A 16,690-nucleotide genomic window follows, 5' to 3' on the forward strand; every position below is an offset into this window, starting at 1 on the left:
TCACGACAGGTCATAATTTCATTTAGGGTAAATAACAGCAAAAGGCAAAAAGCAAAACAGAAGTGAAAAGCAATGTAGTTTCCAACATATTGGGCACTAGCACTCCATTTCACTGCACTGATGGAAAATGGCCTAAGAAATAAAAAGGAAGACAATGAGTCTTATAGTTGGAAGTTCTATCCTATGTAGTCATTTATTTCATTCTGAGATTTCTCAACAGACAACAAAATCTCTTAAGTTGGTAAATATTAAGGGAAAGGAAGAATGCAATTTTTTTCTTTGACAACTGTATAATATCAAGGCATAAAGGGAACAGTTGACACCAATATTTTTCATTATAAGCTATACGAAGAGTGAAGTCACATGTATTTAATGCAAAGTTAAAAAATACCTGGTTATTTAGGAGTAGCACAAAGGGTAGTTTCTCTCATTTCAAAAAGTTTGTTTCTACATACTGTGCACACAATTAATCCAAATGCATGGCATCACTACATGTAAGAAAATTTAGCAGGAGCACTTCTGTAAAAATTATATCAGCATTTTCTTTCCTGTTTTGGGCCTGAATATGTCAGAATCACTACAAACTAGACTAATTAACTATTACTAATGAAGACTGTTTACATTCTAATATGATGAAATGGAAAAGGAGTCTCAGAAAATGTATCCAATAAAAACCCCACAGTACAGGTTAATTAATTTTCAGGGCTAAAAGGCATCATTAAATTATTTTATTTGCCCTCTTACATAACACAAACTTCAAAATGTCACCTAGTTTTCCTCAAAGAAAGTCGAATTACAAAATACCACTGCCTGATGCACATCTGCTCTACCTTGCTCAGAACTGTACTTCCATCGTGTACAGAAAAATGTCTGCAACTAAAATGGGAAAATGAAAGGTTTTAATCTAAAACAGTAGCATTTCCCCCTCTTACAGCAAAACACCATTTGTTTGGTACAAGTAGTTATTCTGCAGCCAGCACTAACTAGACCACTTATTATTGTAGCCTGTCCAATTTCTCATCCAAAACTGCAAGTGGTATCCAACATGTACTGAGAGCCCAAGGATACAAGAATTAGAGCTGTAGTGACTTTAGCTCAATGATTCTTGCTATGCAGTATTTGTGGTTTGCTCCATTACAGAGGAAGAGATTTACTGCAACTTGTGGACATTCATTCAAGCTTCAAGCAGCAGATAAGTCAGTTCAAGCAATGAGGCATTACAGTACTTATTTTACTAAAAGAATGATCTTTCCGTTATTGTTCATGTGGGTTTACTGGCAGAAGGAGAGTAAGAGAATGAAAAGCGGTGACAGGAGAACAAAGGTGACAAAAGGCCTAAGAGCAAATGTTGCCTAATGTTAATTATGAGGCCGTAAATATGAGAGGTTTTTTGGCTGAGAAACTTTTATTGGTTAGCAAAAAGAGGATTTTAAGATTTTCTTTCTGTCTCCATCATCATTTCAGCTCTAGTCTAACTTCAGAATTTCAAGACTGGCAAATTGAAGTAGACAGCCTGCCTCCTGCCAAATCAGCTTTATACAGATGCCCAGCAAATACACAGGCTGTTATAATGACTGAGAAGTGGGAGGAATCAACAGTCAGAAAACAAGTACTAAAAGCTCTAGGTGACACATCTGCTAATCAAAGAGAAGGGTTTGAGACATGTTTTTCACAGGAACACAATGATCTACAGTGGAGTTCTCCATATTGCATATATTCAAGTACCTGTTTTGTATTTAGTATTTGATGTGAAGAGTGGACTGTTTTGAAACACACCTTAATTATTATAGCAAGTATGATTGATGAGGGTTATTTAAAAAATCTATCTTTTTTAAATATAGATTTAGAGTGTGGGGGAGCTATCAAATTATTATTTTTTTAAAACTGTTGAAGAGAAAACGCTGATAAAAATCTATTACCAATATACTTATTCAGGAGCGACGAAGTTATTGAGGGCTGATATTAGATCAATTCAAGAACAGCAGTAATGGAAGGGAGTTTTAAGGTTTATGCTTTAACTGCATTAAATCATTCTGAAGAAACAAAAAAATAATTAACTGGTTTTTTCAAACTACAGCATAACTCAGCTCTTCTAGCACTTCTACCATATACACTGTTGAAAGCTAACTTTCCCTTTTAGTATGACAGGTAGAATTGTCACTTAGGCCATCAAGCCATTAAACCAGTTTTTAAAAAGTATTTTGTAGATTCTGTAACATTCTAGAGAGTTTCCTGGTGCTTTTTCAATCAAGAAAATCTGACTAAAATTGCGCTGTCTGACCTTCCGATTAATGGCCTTCCTATAGCCTGTCATGCTAACACAGATTCTGGGGAACAGTTAGGATTCATCTGGAAGCAATATAATTTCTGCCTTTGTCTTTCTCTTCTGGACACTAATGGCTTTAAGTCAGTCCTCTTCACTCAATGCATGACACATACAGCCATTCTATTTCAGCTGTCCATTAACTTCAAGCACTATGACAAGAACAAAGCAACTTCTCAAAGGAGTTCAGCTATATGTGTACTGAATTTCTACAAATCCTTCTTTTCTTAGGTGCTCTTTTCAAGTACCACTAATGTGTACCTGAGTGCAACACTACCTATTATAATTAAAAGTGGCTGCTTAAACAAATGAAACAGGTTACAAGGCTTGTGGATTCAACATTAGTGTTACTATTCAGTTTCTCTACATATTTCTGACTTTTTCTCCTAGAACTTATCTACCTTTTTAAAGCATGAACTGAGGAAAAAAATCAACAACCAGAAACCTCCAGTTTGTGTTCTGAAGTCTAAGGCCTGAGCATGGTTCTTGATATTGCCTCCTGGAAACAATGCAAAGGACAGACTATGGAGAGCACTCCTAAGCAGAAAGAAATAAATACATTTCTCAGCTAAGGGAAATAGATTCTATTCTGAAAAGTGATACCTGTAGTCCTAAAAGATATTTAAATATTTCTGCTCCTTAAATATTTATCACCAAGATGTAAATAAAGCATCTGCAACATCCTGTGAAATAACATGCATTGGATGGCTTTAAGAAATGTGTCTGACTGTATTAACATCTTACTTAGTTGTACCAACCTGGCATCTGGTCAATGTCTATATTAAGGCTACATAACAAAGCATTTTTATTCATCATACTGTTTTAAATAAATAAGAAATCTCCTATCTCTTTTTATTGGGACACTAATGAGATAAGAAGTCTCTAGGTATCGTTGAGAGGTGGAAGAATCTCTCAACTTCTGTAAAAATATTCTTGTCAGAGCCTCGCTGACCAGACAACACAGTACAGTTCCATCTGAATGCAGATGGCATTTATGCCCATGTGGCAAAGGTGTTTTATTCTGACTTGACTGTATTTGGTCCCATCAGATTCTGGTGAAACTTACCAGTAATTTGCCTCTTCCCTAGTCAAATTTCCCCAGGACCAGCCATGTCTGTGAAATGATACTTGCAGCTATGCTTTTCTGTATTCTTCAGTGACACAAAGTTCTCTCCTAAGCCTCAGGCAATGTGAGAAGCCAATTCAATTTTGATTCTCTGCTACATCTCTCTCTCTATCAGACAGTAAGCAATATTCAAAAGATGCCTTATTTCAGAAGAAGACTAAGCCTATATTTAGAAAACTTTGTGTCGTGATAGATTTTCTCCTTATTCTTTCTGAGCCCTCCATCAGAACTCCTCCTAGCAGAGGGTTAAATGCAATGCAGCAGTATAAAGATAGCTTTGCCCTTCAATAAACACTCATCTCCTTCTAATGTGTGTCTTAAGACTTATGCCCTGAAGATTATCCTTTCTTTCTCCATCTACTCAGATTTTAAGCAAAACCAGTCATCATTGGGACACAATTGAGTAAGAGATCAGATCAGTAAGTATCAACATGAGGAACCTGCTCTCTCTCTCCCCAAGACTTCTCTGTTAATCTGAATCCAACAGATCAAAGAAAATTGCAGAGTGCATTTCAGCCATTCAACCCGACAAAGCCAACTACTGTCTGTCCAGCTACAAAGTGCAAAGCTGGTGGTAGAAGTGGAGATAGGATAGTGGTGTCTATAACAAAAAGACAGCTGAGGAAAAAACCCAATCTGTCAGATGCCCAATGCACTGCCAGACAAATCAAAATGCTCAACTTAATATAGGCTGATACCTCAGATTCTCTGAGATCAGGGGAAGGGCAGGTAGAAGATTCTCCAAAATCTTTTATGCCAGCTACTTGTCATTATGAATATAATTTTGTAGGTGAATTGGAATTACAGATTCAGGTATCCAAATAAAATATAGAAATAAGTCTCTACAAACAGATGTAAAGCAATGTGGTTTTACCTTCTTCCTGAGGATAAAATTTTCAAGAATATGTTTTCCCTTGTAACACAAGCTAATAACACAGGTTAACAGCAAGAGATAAGTTTAAGCTCTCACAGCAAGGCATAGAAAGCAAAAAAGGAATCAACATAGAGCTCTATAGGTGGCTGCAGAGTCCCCATGGATCTTACTGCTCAGCTTCCTATTTCACTCCCACTTCATAGCAGTGCAGTAAGAGCTATCATCATCTGAATCATTCTGATACCCTGTTTTCCAAAAGTACTATCTGCCTCTCCCTCTGTTCCAAATGCATTCAGGCCATCTCCTCTAGCAGTTTGCTGCCACGTGGGCAAGGTTTAGCTTCTACTCATCCATGGAATTGGAACAGTGTTCATTTTACACTGCTAAAGAAGACTGTACACGATTGTCCATGTAACCACAACCAGCTCAATCACCTGGAAAAGGCCACTTGGCATTATTTATCCAGCTTGTTTTTGTTGTTGTCAAAAGCCTGTAACACATGTTTCCACCTTGAACCATATAACAAATAACTATGTAAGAATTTGAAAATGCACAAGATTTTCAAGTCACTGTTTCTTAAATATGGAACAGAATCAATCCCCTATTGTCATCTCTCTTTTATCTTTTCAGGGTGCGGCTATATAGTGCACAAAAAGACTTTATTATATTCACAGACAATGCAGCTGTGCAATAATGTTAGCTTTGTCCTTCAGTGCAAAATCATTTTTTGCTGTCATGTGTGTCTTAGGGACCCATAACACTAAAACATTAGAAAAAAGTGATTCATTTTAAAAATTTCATTTGAACATCTGCACTAAACAGAATTTACAAAGAAAGAGACATTATTCTGATCATACAACTTCACTGCTTTACACAATCTACACTGCTTTGTGTTTCCTACAGCTCAGAGGCACCCACAAGGGATGATACTAAAGGCTAGTTCTCTTTCTGCATGCGGCTAGACAATTTCCAATTACAATAAAAACCTAAATTTCAATGTAAAATTCCATTCTTAAGATTATATCCATGTTTAAATGCCTAAAAAAATCCAGTCATTAAATATATGAGAAGGAATTTTTAAAAAAACAACCTCAAACCAGCAATCCCAAGGGTATGGGTATGTGCCAGGCTGGGGGTATTAAAAAATACAATGAGCTATGAAGCATTTTTTAAAGCAAAATGCTTCCATGTGATCCTTGAGAACTATATACCTGTGTATGTGTATGCCCATCCAGACATACACACTATTAGGGCAACCTGCCCTCATCTGCTCCGGTGCAACTCTTTCTGATAACATAATTGAGGTCGTGTAATAGAAGGAAATCACACTAGCAAAAATAAATTACTCAGGTTCAGATGATTTTGGAAAGCATGGGAGAAATAGAAAGGTGAATTACAGTGTAAAGACAGCAACCAGTTTTACGTGAAAAATCAGATAATGGGTTTACCTGACGCATGAGTATCACTCTGTAACTTTCAAAGGGGGCTGAAAGGCTGCATTAAAGGCTGAAGGAGAAGATATTTGCAGAGATAGTCACTGATACTAAATGCAGAGAGAAGAAATAAGATCAAGAAATGCAAAAACAATATAAGAGACAAGACTTAGAAAACATTTCTATTAAGTTGATGACAAAATTAGCTTGGTAATATTGCAGTTAGACTTTGGCATAAAATGGGCAATATAAGGTAAAACCAAATTTTTAAAGACATTTTTCTAATCTACAACAAATTTAAAAAATCATAAGCATGGATTTCATCTACAATAATCAGTATTAGATAGATAAATAATGAAACTCCTTGTTCTAGTAACACACGACATCTTATCGTAAATGTTGCTAACAGTGTAGTTTATCATTAATAGTGGGACTCAAGAAAAGCTGAATGGAACAACTAGGTTGTCCATAAGGTAACTGTGACTAAACAAATAGCTGGCAGCATTTAATTCTGATGAGACAGGGTCTGCATAAATTAAAGAATTACAATTATGTCAGGAACTACACACAAATGAAGCTGATTGTAATACACCAGGAAGTACATTGTTACTATTCACTATGAATCCACATACATAAAAACTTTGCTTACTCTTGTTTTAATCCCAGCATGCAGTGTATATTAACCTGTCCAATTTCACATAGTAACCAATTGTGACTATTACAATCCATATAATTTATCAGATTTAAAAAAAAAAAAAAAAATCCAAGCAACACCTTTCCATATGGCCAATTAGTAAAGTCATAAAATGCAGCAAATATATGATGCTGTATTGAACATCTGTGCTGGTTATCCTATGGGAATTTTTAATAAAGGACCAAACCGCATATTGATGTTAATTCTATGTTACCGGGACTTTAAATAAAAAACTAAAATAAATAGCATCCATTAAACTGATCATACTGTTGTAACTCAAATTGTGTTTATTATGCTAATGGAACATGAAATTAAGAAAAAGACCTTTATGCCAGTGGAATTAATTAATGAGCTTTATGAAGGCATTGGGATGTAATTTATTTCTAGATAAGTAAGTCTAATTTGCAGTTCCATGGGTCTCTGCAATGCTGATTGTAATAGTTATTCCTGCAGATGTGCTGCTCACAGCATGTCTTTCCATTAGAACTGAACACCTCATTATATAAACTGTACCTAATTAAACATAATACAGTGGTGACTTGTTAAACTGGCCTTTTTAAGTCAGCAGCTGCCTAAGCTAATAATACCATATACAAGATTTATATCATCTACCATATAATACTGATATTAAAATATACTGCCCAAGGGATTGACAAGTAATTTACCAGTATGTAACAGGTATACTTCAGATTCTGCAATAGAGATTAAAGACTACTAGTCTATAAAAATCAAATGAATTAAAGTCTATTTGGAGTTCTAAATAACTATAAAAGTTTCTTAACAACTTTTATCTTCTAACAGTTCATTTAAAAAAACATAATCAGAGAACAACACTTCTCCTCTGTTCTTTCTCCGTATGTGATGGGCCATTTTTCTTTTGTGGTCTGAATTACTACAACATTTGAACACAATTAGGTATGTGCATATTGCCTTTGTTTCAGGCAAAAGAAAACGAGAAACTGCAAGACAGATGCAGCTACTTCTTGAATTTTGTGTGTTTGTTTCTGTGACTATTCTGTTTGATTCTGTGACTACTTTGTACATGTCTTTTCCACCAAATTGTAGATAGAGGTCATATTCAAAATATGACTGTCAGATTCCATGATGTCTATTTTGGTCAGGAAACAAGGAAGTTGGAAAACACACTGAGAACAGATTGAGTTTCTTATGAAAACAACATTTGAAAGCTACAAAATAATATTTTGGATAAACCATGTCTAATCATGAAAACTTTCCATTCGGTATACTTCCTGTGGTTTAAGAATTGTTTTCTGTTTCTCCCCTCTTCAGAAGCTGAATCTACTGCAACGTTATGTTCTAATGTAGAGCAGCATTGCTTTTGTTCTTCCCGTTTTGCCAGTGTCTGGAGGAAGATGATACATTTTGCTCACATATGTATCTGGGGAGCTCCATAACTACACCTTTTCCTCACAAAAGCCTGTGATTCTTCTTTCCTTTTTTCTCAAGTATGCAAAACTGGCTTGTTTTCCACTCTTACTCTATGCCACAACTGAGCCACCTGAAGACATGTGAGCAGTCCTGCATTTTGCTTTCATCTCTCTTTCTAAATGAAGAAAATGAGGCTCAAATTCTAAAGATCTTTGGACATAGGCCACTTCAAGCAACACCTTTAAAACATGTATAAATTTAGTCCCAGCCTGGAGTCCATTGATGTCCATTATCAAGAATCAAGTACAAAGTTGATAAATGTCAATGTATTTTTTCAGTATGGATTGAAACTTACTTTCAGTAAGTTTCTGGAAACATTCATTCTCTTGAACAACCTTCAACATTTTCTTGCCTAGAGAAGTTGGAAAAAACAACAAAAAAGTAAAAGCAAACTCCTCAAGTTTTGGAGGAAAAGATTCAGAATTAGATCAGATTTGCTTTGAGTCACTTTCTCTGTCTTACTGAGCACAAAAAAAAAATATAGTGTTCTTATATACACCTCAATATCTGCAGTGTCATACTTTACTTTAAAGGTTTCATGATAAAGACAGACAGTCATTCCCCTCTTCTTGCTACAATATCTAAATCAATCCAGACTATAGTGTGAAATACATGAACCACTGCAAATCAAGGTGAAATTACAGTTTGTTCTAAAGTTACAGATTCAGAGAAGAAAGATCTGTTCTGTCCTAATGGCTGTGCATCAAGTAACAAAACTATGAGCAATTTAACCCTATTGGCAGAACACGAAGAACAGGCTTCCAGACTGAAACAGCTCAGGCACAACCAGCTTATGCTACTAACAGAAAGAGGATTCTTGTGGTAGAGCTGACAGCACACTCAGAAGAAACTCAGCATTCCAGGATAAAGATTAAAACAGAGAACTTGCAGTTAGAAGCAAAGACTTTACTAGAAATAATTTGTTTCCAATAGTTGCTCTGTTTAAATTCTGTCGTTACCAAGGCTGCATTTTAATTTCCTGGAAGTTACCATTTGCTTCATGCTTTCAAGAGAGTCTTCCAACTATTTAATTCTTGTACTTAATTCTTTCTTCAGATTTTTATTGCAAAATCTTTTATTATAAATAATCACTGTTCTAAAAAAACTTTCTTTATTTTAACGGATCCTATTTCAATTCAAAACCAGAGTCCAATTTTTTCCTAAAAGTCCCATTTAAATTGCTTCACCATCGCTCAAGTAATCAAACATGAAATGTAACAGAACAGCAACATAATTTGCTGAGGGTAAAATTTAGCAGAATCAATCAACAATAAGAAGAAAATAGGAGGTCATGAGCACCATGGATCCATTATAATTATTATTTTTAATTAAATATTCTAGATACACATTAATTTTCTTTGCTCACTACTTTTATTGTTTGACTTGCCTTCAAATGAGAACTGTGAGCACTTTGAAAAATGAGTTGAAAGACTCTCTTGTTTCACAACAGACTGAGTAGCTACTTCTCCATTTGCTGCCAAAATGCATTTTAGTAATGTATCACAGCTAAACTCCTCCATGACTCACCACAGATGCCTTCTGTCTCTTAAAGCAACCTCAAAGAAGGAAAACATTTTCTCCATATCCAATCAATGAAAGTACAGGATCTTGAATTCAAAAAGCATTTTCTAAACTGTTGTCATTTTAAAATTAAGAACCTTTTATAGTGTCTCCAAAAAGAAAAGAAAAATCCTGTCATTGTGCTCCTGAACAACATGACATCTTTAAAAATATTAAAGACAAACAAAAGTATGATAAAACAAAATACTAACCCCTTTAATGAGATCAACAGAAGATTTTTTCATTAATTAAAATTTCAACTATTTTATAGAAGAATTTTACAGTTTCTTACCCTGCCTAGTTCTGGTGAAAAAAATAATTCTAAATACAACAAGAAGGGTGGATTCACAAGCCTACTAATGTGGCTGAGTTTTCAATTTACAGTTTCAGGAAATCTATGAAATTGAGAGAAATATCCTGATAATTTGATGCTTATGTGAGCTGAGCTTCTAAAACCTTTCTGAAAAAGTGACTCTCAACTGGTATGATTTCACAGGTGCCTAGGAATTCTGGCTTGAGAGTTATACTGCCTATTTAACTTCTGACTTTTACAGTTAAGCAGTTATTCTGGAAGCATAAAAAATACCTCAGACTGTCACTCTGTCACTTGTAGCTGGTTTTCAGCCTCCTTGGGTGATGCAGAAAGGCAAACAATTGGGATCAACTGAATTCTCTCAGAAACATTCCTTCCCAGAAGGGTGTAAAAATATGCAATAATATGGTCAGCAGGGAAAAAATTATTCCATAATAAAGATCTTGCAAAAAAACCCCAGATATTTTAGCCTATTACGGCTACCATAAAGTGAAAAGAAGCTGCTGGATAAATGAAAACATTAGGAAATTACTCACATTTTTCCTCTCAAACCACATGCAGAGTGTTATTGTCCACTGCATTGCCAAAGATTTGATTCACAGATACTCTAAAATTTTAGTCTTTTTTCTGAAGTTCTTCAAAACAAAAAAAAAGCCTTTTAAAAAAACTTTAACACACCATTGACTGAAAAAATCAGTATTACATGGTGAATTGGGACAATTACAGGAAACAAACAGCATCTTCTTCCAAATAACTCTACAACAAAGCAAAAACTACTAATCCATACTCAAGACAACTGAAAAACAGGAGAAAAGTGACAATCATTAACACCCTGAAAAATTACTTGGAAGACAAAGAGAATGTATATGCATGCTACTTTGAATTCCTTTTGCTGCCAGAACTCAGATACCATAACAATGAGAGGTCACGCACACACCCTGACAGAACAGAACTGACAGGTTTGTTAATAGATGACAAAGTTACAGCACTAATATCTTTTCAATTATAACAATATTTTCATGATTTGAGAGGTCAGTCTTCATTCCCCACCTGCATACCATAAAGAACACTAATGAAATGCTGTGAGTAGAATTCAGACAGTTGTTTCTGCTCCCATCAAGGACAGAAATTTCCACTGACTTCAGTGTAAACAGAATCAGGCCCTTCATGTGCGTATTAAATAAAGCAGACACTTCTGTCTCAATCTTCTCTGAATACATGCTTTTGATGCCACAAAGGAGGTAAGATGATCTGATAAAAGTAATAGATGAAAGTATATTATTATCTATGCTATCTCCATTATAAGATATAAAATACTCTGTAGTGTCTGTGTGTATTACCATAAGCTACAGTGAAAGTTGACCTGTTTTCCAGAGGACAGATTTTTAAGTGTGATGCTGAAGCAATTTTTGATGACATACTTTTCTACAACATTTCTCATGCCACTGAAGATTAGATATGTCTGCAAAACAGAATATAAATACAGCACCAGAATTTTATCTTATCCCTTAGCCACTAGCTATGAAATAAATGTTCCAATATCAGTTTCTATATAAATATGAATCAGTGGAACTTCCTTGGAATTTTTTAAAAGTCAGACATTGCTATTACTGTCATGTCACTAACAACAAGAATTACTGTTTTCTAATTGCATGTTCTCTGTCCCCCCTCTTGGGAGGCTCCAACATAGAATCCCTCTACAATATTCTTTAAAAGCACTGGCATTCTGAGTTAGAGCTTTTCAGCTTTGGAAGCAGATTCTCACAGCACCAGGGGAAAAACAGTAAAAAATCCACAGCTGGAAGCACAGCTTCCCCAGTGATGGAATACCCCCATTTGGTAGGTCACAAATCTGCAGGGAGAGACAAAAAGGTGGGGTTTGCACACCAGCTGGCCTTTGTGGAGAAGAGATGTGAGCTATTCTCATTCAGATGGTGCCTCAGGAGACTCACAGGCTAAGTCAGTACAATCAGGTGACATTGTTTTCAAGACCCAGAATACCAGTGAATGACAATTTAATACATTAGAAGGTGCACTGAAGTAGTACTACAAGACCTCAGCTAGGCATGTGTGATGTGCTCTGGAGACTTTAAACTCCATCAGGAAAGGTTTATACAAGGTGGGAAAGAAAGGAATGTTATTGACTCTACAAACAGGGAATCAAGTCAGAAAGGATTTTGGCAGAAAGCTACTGAATGATTAGCATGTGAAGGAATCCCAGGCAGAGCGGATCCCAAAATAACACTGCTACTTGCCAAGCACCTCCTAGTCTCTGGCCTGCATCAATTACTGAAATACATCACAATACTCAACAGTGCTTAACATTATTTCTTCTGAAACTGAGGCCATCACAAATTTAACACAAAACCTACAGGGAAGACATGTAGTGGAACAAGGTAAGGGGGAAAAAACCCACAAAGATGCTTTTGATTCCTCCTCTCTGTATATGAGCCAGATTCTCAGCTAATGCATAGCCTCATTTTTCCACTCATACCTATTGAGCTCTGACATTCTGTACAACTGATATGTTTAAAAGCAGGTTAAGAATAAACCTGTAGACCCAGCCTTAGGACTTTCCACACTTACAGAAGCTTATAACACGGTGAAAGGTCACAGAGCTGCTCACATTTCTACCTTTTGCCCAACAATACCACAACTTCAGCCACCCACGAGGTGAAAATATGCCCCTGACACCAAGCTGTCAGGCTTAATGACTGAGTCTTCATAAAAAAGAAAAAAGCTCAGTTAAATCTAAAAGCACACACACAAATTCTGACCTCTAGTGAGAAAAAAGAATGTGTATTTGTGCCGCTTTTAGCTTTTATTGGTTTCCCACCAAATCTCTTAATACTTCTTCTGACTTATTCCAAATTTTCAACTTTTGAATAACTAAATTTGCAGCTCTGCTAATTTTGCTGCTCTGGGAACACAGCAAAATCTGGCTGCCACAACTGTGGCTCTTTTGTGTTCAAAACTGCATCACTTATGTATTTAAAAATACATATGATATTTATAAAGCCTACTCAAAACATTACTAAATTGTCCCATTTTCATGTTTTCATGACAATTTATATGTTTTCCATATGGGCAAGTGCTGACAATATGATACAAGCTTAATGGAACAAACTGTGGTTTTTCTTTATTGTCTTGGCATCAAAAATCTGCACTTGCATAAAAATAACTCTCTCCTCTATTTTAAAGGGATGACTTTTCATTAATGCAATTTTAAGGGCAATTCTCTCTCATTTTACTTAAAAATGTATCAGAAATTTTCACTGCTTACCTTACCATTGCATCACCACTGTATTTGAGAACATTATGAATCTATTGTAAAAAGTAGCTGACATACACAGAGTGCAGAATTATTCAGAGTTTTCTATAACTTAGCATGAGCTCCACGAAAGACTCAGGTTTGGGAGGGGAGGAAAAGATGCCTCACTCTTTTCATCCACAAGGAGACAGATACTTCCATATCTCTCCTCTACTTCTGTTTTCTCCCTCCAACTTTCCAAAAGCAGGAACAGCTCATGTCTGCAAGTATTAGGAGGAGCCTGTGTGCTAAAAGTCTAAGGCTGAAAATGCTGACAGTAAATTATTTCCTTATAAGTTCTCAAAGACTCGGATATGGCACTGAAAAGAACTAATATTGCTATACTCCAACCACACATGTACTTCAGCCATCTCCATCCAGCCTCTGCTGCCTCCCTTCCCCTACCTCACCCCAAAGCTGTCCTTGCCTTCTACTTTTCTTCTCTTCAATTACTGCAGTCCTAATGTAGAGAAAGCTTTCCCTGACCTGAAGCTCCTCTGCAGACAGTGAGACCAGCCAACATTCTCTTCATTTTAACCAGCTCTTACACAAACTTCACAACATGACAGACATGTCAAATGAGCCATCCACCAGGCTGCAGACAGCAGTTTCTAGGCCATAAGAGACACAGCTGATGGAAGAGATTGTTGGAGGAAGTCAGGAAGACAGGAAGCCATAGGTAATATCACAAGTGTCCTGCTGAAAACTAACAGCCAAATGAGTATGATATTGCTGGTTTTTTTATGTATCTCAAGTCTAGGCCGTACTACTGAGAAACTAAAGTTGGAAAATAGATTTTGCCAGAGTTAATAACAAAGGCTAATGGTATAGAAGTTGTGGGTTACAGGCACCACCTCAGTCAGTCTAAAACCTTTTACTTTCTAAGAACTGAAAGTTGCTGAAAGTTGCTATACTGATGGAATCAGACCAAGTTAATTCACCCACAGATAAAGCAGCTGGTATCATACACAAACCTTCTCCTAGGCAGCCTCTCTCTGGGATAGGCATCGGGCAGTCTGTTTAAGAAGCAGGCTCAAAAGATAGCTGACTCAGACAGTCTCTGAACGAGCTTCCTGTTAACCAGCTAGAGAGATACTCAGCCACCAACTGGTGCCTTTTCCTTCAAGGAGAACACAGCGCTTTCACCAACTGTTCTCTTTTGAGGTGACTCACCTTGGTGACATTACTGTCCCTAGACATGCATACACTTCCATTTGTAATTCTCATGCCTGACGGGAGAAAATCTGCTGTGCTAAAACACTGGAACAGTCCATGGATTGTCACTTCCTTTTTTTGCAAGACTTTTTTTCTATCAGTTGTGTGGGAAATGCACTTCAGGACAGTTTTACTGCATTCTGTACACATCTTCCCACACTCACAGCAAACTGACACTTTGTACTGGTTTGGGCTGAAGTAGTTATTTTTCGTCATGGTAGCTTGTAAGGGGCTGTGTTTTGGATTTGTGCTGAAAACAGCATTAATAATTCAGAGATGGTTTAGTTACTGCTGAGTAGGCTTACACAGCATGGAGGCCTTTTCAGCTTCTCACCCCACCCCACCAGAGAGTAGACCAGGGGAGCACAAGAAGCTGGGATGGGACACAGCCAGGACAGCTGACCCCAAATGTCACACAGGGATATTCCATCATATGGCACTGTGATCAGCATGGAAACTGGGGGAAGAAGAAGGAAAGGGGACATGTTTGGAGTTATGGTTTTTGTCTTCCCAAGTGACCATTTTGCCTGATGGAGATCTCCTTCCCTGAAGATGTCTGAATACCTGCCTGCCTGTGAGAACTGGTGAACAAATTCATTGTTCTGCTTTCCACAAGTTTGTTTATTAAACTGTCTTTATCTCAACCCACCAGTTTTCTGACTGTTACTTTTCTGATTTTCTCCTCTGTCCTGCGGGTGGGGGAGTGAACAAGCACTGTGTGGGTGTGGGGTTTAGGTAAGCCATGACAAATCCACATGTACAGTAGTGCAGCTTCAGCAGAAGTCTCCACTGTTGACATTCTCCAACTCATTCTGTCCTGTTTTATCTGACTCATGTTTTCTTCACCCATCATCTTAGTTTTCCTTATTTCATTACATTTCCTTTAAAAGAGCTTGTGGCTGCAATCTAAGAAATTTCAAGCAGTAATTTATTTTTCTTTAGCAGATATTTTAAGGGTAGATCTCTCAATAGCATTTGTAAGATGAGCATTAAAGGCAAACAAAACAAGCATCTGAGGAACAGAATCTAATAATGACTTCTCTTGGTTTACTTCTGGATTGTTTTCGTATTAGGCACAGTATACATATATAGTTTAATTAGGATAAATTCTCTGCTTGCTTATGATCTCATCCTTTGCAAAACTACCACACCACTAGTGTTGAATAGGCTATAAATCACTCGGATGTTCACGCTCAGCGTTGAATTTCTCTCACCAATTAAACAGGGGTTTAGAAAAGCTCTGAATCCAAAAGTTCACATGAGGAAAATTTTGGCACAATGGTGAATATTCTCTATTCTCTGTTGAGAGATGTGAGCAATATAATGCAGTGGTTCATTTTCCATCAAAGCAGAGTCTTGATTAAATACCTGTCTGTTCCTCTTACATGTCAATAGCTTGTATTTCAGCCAAGTGATTGCTCAATTACAGAGAGAAAGTTTGGAGACAGGAAACTGCGTTTATTCTGTGCAATAAAATAGAACCACTAAAATTAGGTAAACTTCCAGGAAACTGTACAATGAAATGCAATAACCACCTAAAGCCTTAAGTCTTAATATAAATGCTTATTTCAAACACTAGGTTGTCATCAGTCAATGGATGATTTTTCCTTTTCATGTAGCATCAGAACCTATCAAGCATCATTTGGAATTTTCACTTTAGTTCTCCACTGTTCAAGTGACTTAATAATCACAGTTAAATAATCAAATAATAACTTTTAAAATTGTATTGCAGTAAGATGAAATGGTACACAGTAAAGACCATTGACACTCTCCAAGAGAATTTTGTTCCTGGATAGATAAACAGTATTTTTTTCTTTATAAGGAAATTAAAAAGGAGACGAAATCTGTTCTGGGAAAATGAAAACAGATATTTTTGCTGTTTATCCAGGCTGAATTAATAGTGCTAGTACTCTCAAGGTAACCTGACCTATTCCAGTGAATGTAATTCCTTGCTTTTCAACCAACATTTGAAAATTAGTTTTTCCACTTTATTAATCATATATTAAGTCTATTTCATTTACATCACAAGCTTCAAAGGTTCTTTTTCTTCTAGCCCATCTCTGCATTTCACCCTTAAAACTTGCTTTCCAGTTAAAACATCCATGCCAAAAGGTACTGTGACATTCATACATTTTATAAAACAGAACCACAGCACACACATTTAAAAAAACACTTAAAATACACAAATTTCCAGAAATTATTATTATAGATGATGGTCACACTGCTTTAGTACTTACCAGAAATTGTAAAGTGTTTTCAAGTGGACTGAAGGGCTTGACCAGTCCTGGGAATGTAAAATAGACCAGAAGACAATGTCAGGTGTTAAAAAATTCCTTACAGAAAGATTCCAAGTCAAAGTCACATTTACTGCATGATTTGGAACTTAAACCATT

At 36.4% G+C, this 16,690-nt stretch overlaps 1 non-coding gene across 50 annotated transcripts in view; it reads right to left on the minus strand.

The window, feature by feature from the left end:
• Positions 1 to 16,690, minus strand: part of LOC141729846 (uncharacterized) — a 485,161-nt gene that overhangs the window by 407,503 nt on the left and 60,968 nt on the right. For 37 of the 50 annotated variants that reach the window (XR_012581341.1, XR_012581313.1, XR_012581310.1 and 34 more), the window contains one exon: positions 16,535 to 16,581. The exons of 10 other annotated variants lie outside the window; for them this stretch is intronic. This is a non-coding gene — a transcript (uncharacterized LOC141729846). Of the gene's footprint in view, positions 1 to 5,771; positions 5,867 to 8,194; positions 8,252 to 16,534; positions 16,582 to 16,690 lie in introns of all 50 variants that reach the window. 3 more of the 50 variants (XR_012581318.1, XR_012581337.1, XR_012581311.1) reach the window with 1 other exon arrangement.

The sequence above is a fragment of the Zonotrichia albicollis genome, chromosome 8 (assembly GCF_047830755.1).
Source record: "Zonotrichia albicollis isolate bZonAlb1 chromosome 8, bZonAlb1.hap1, whole genome shotgun sequence".
In the NCBI taxonomy this organism is placed as follows: domain Eukaryota; kingdom Metazoa; phylum Chordata; class Aves; order Passeriformes; family Passerellidae; genus Zonotrichia; species Zonotrichia albicollis.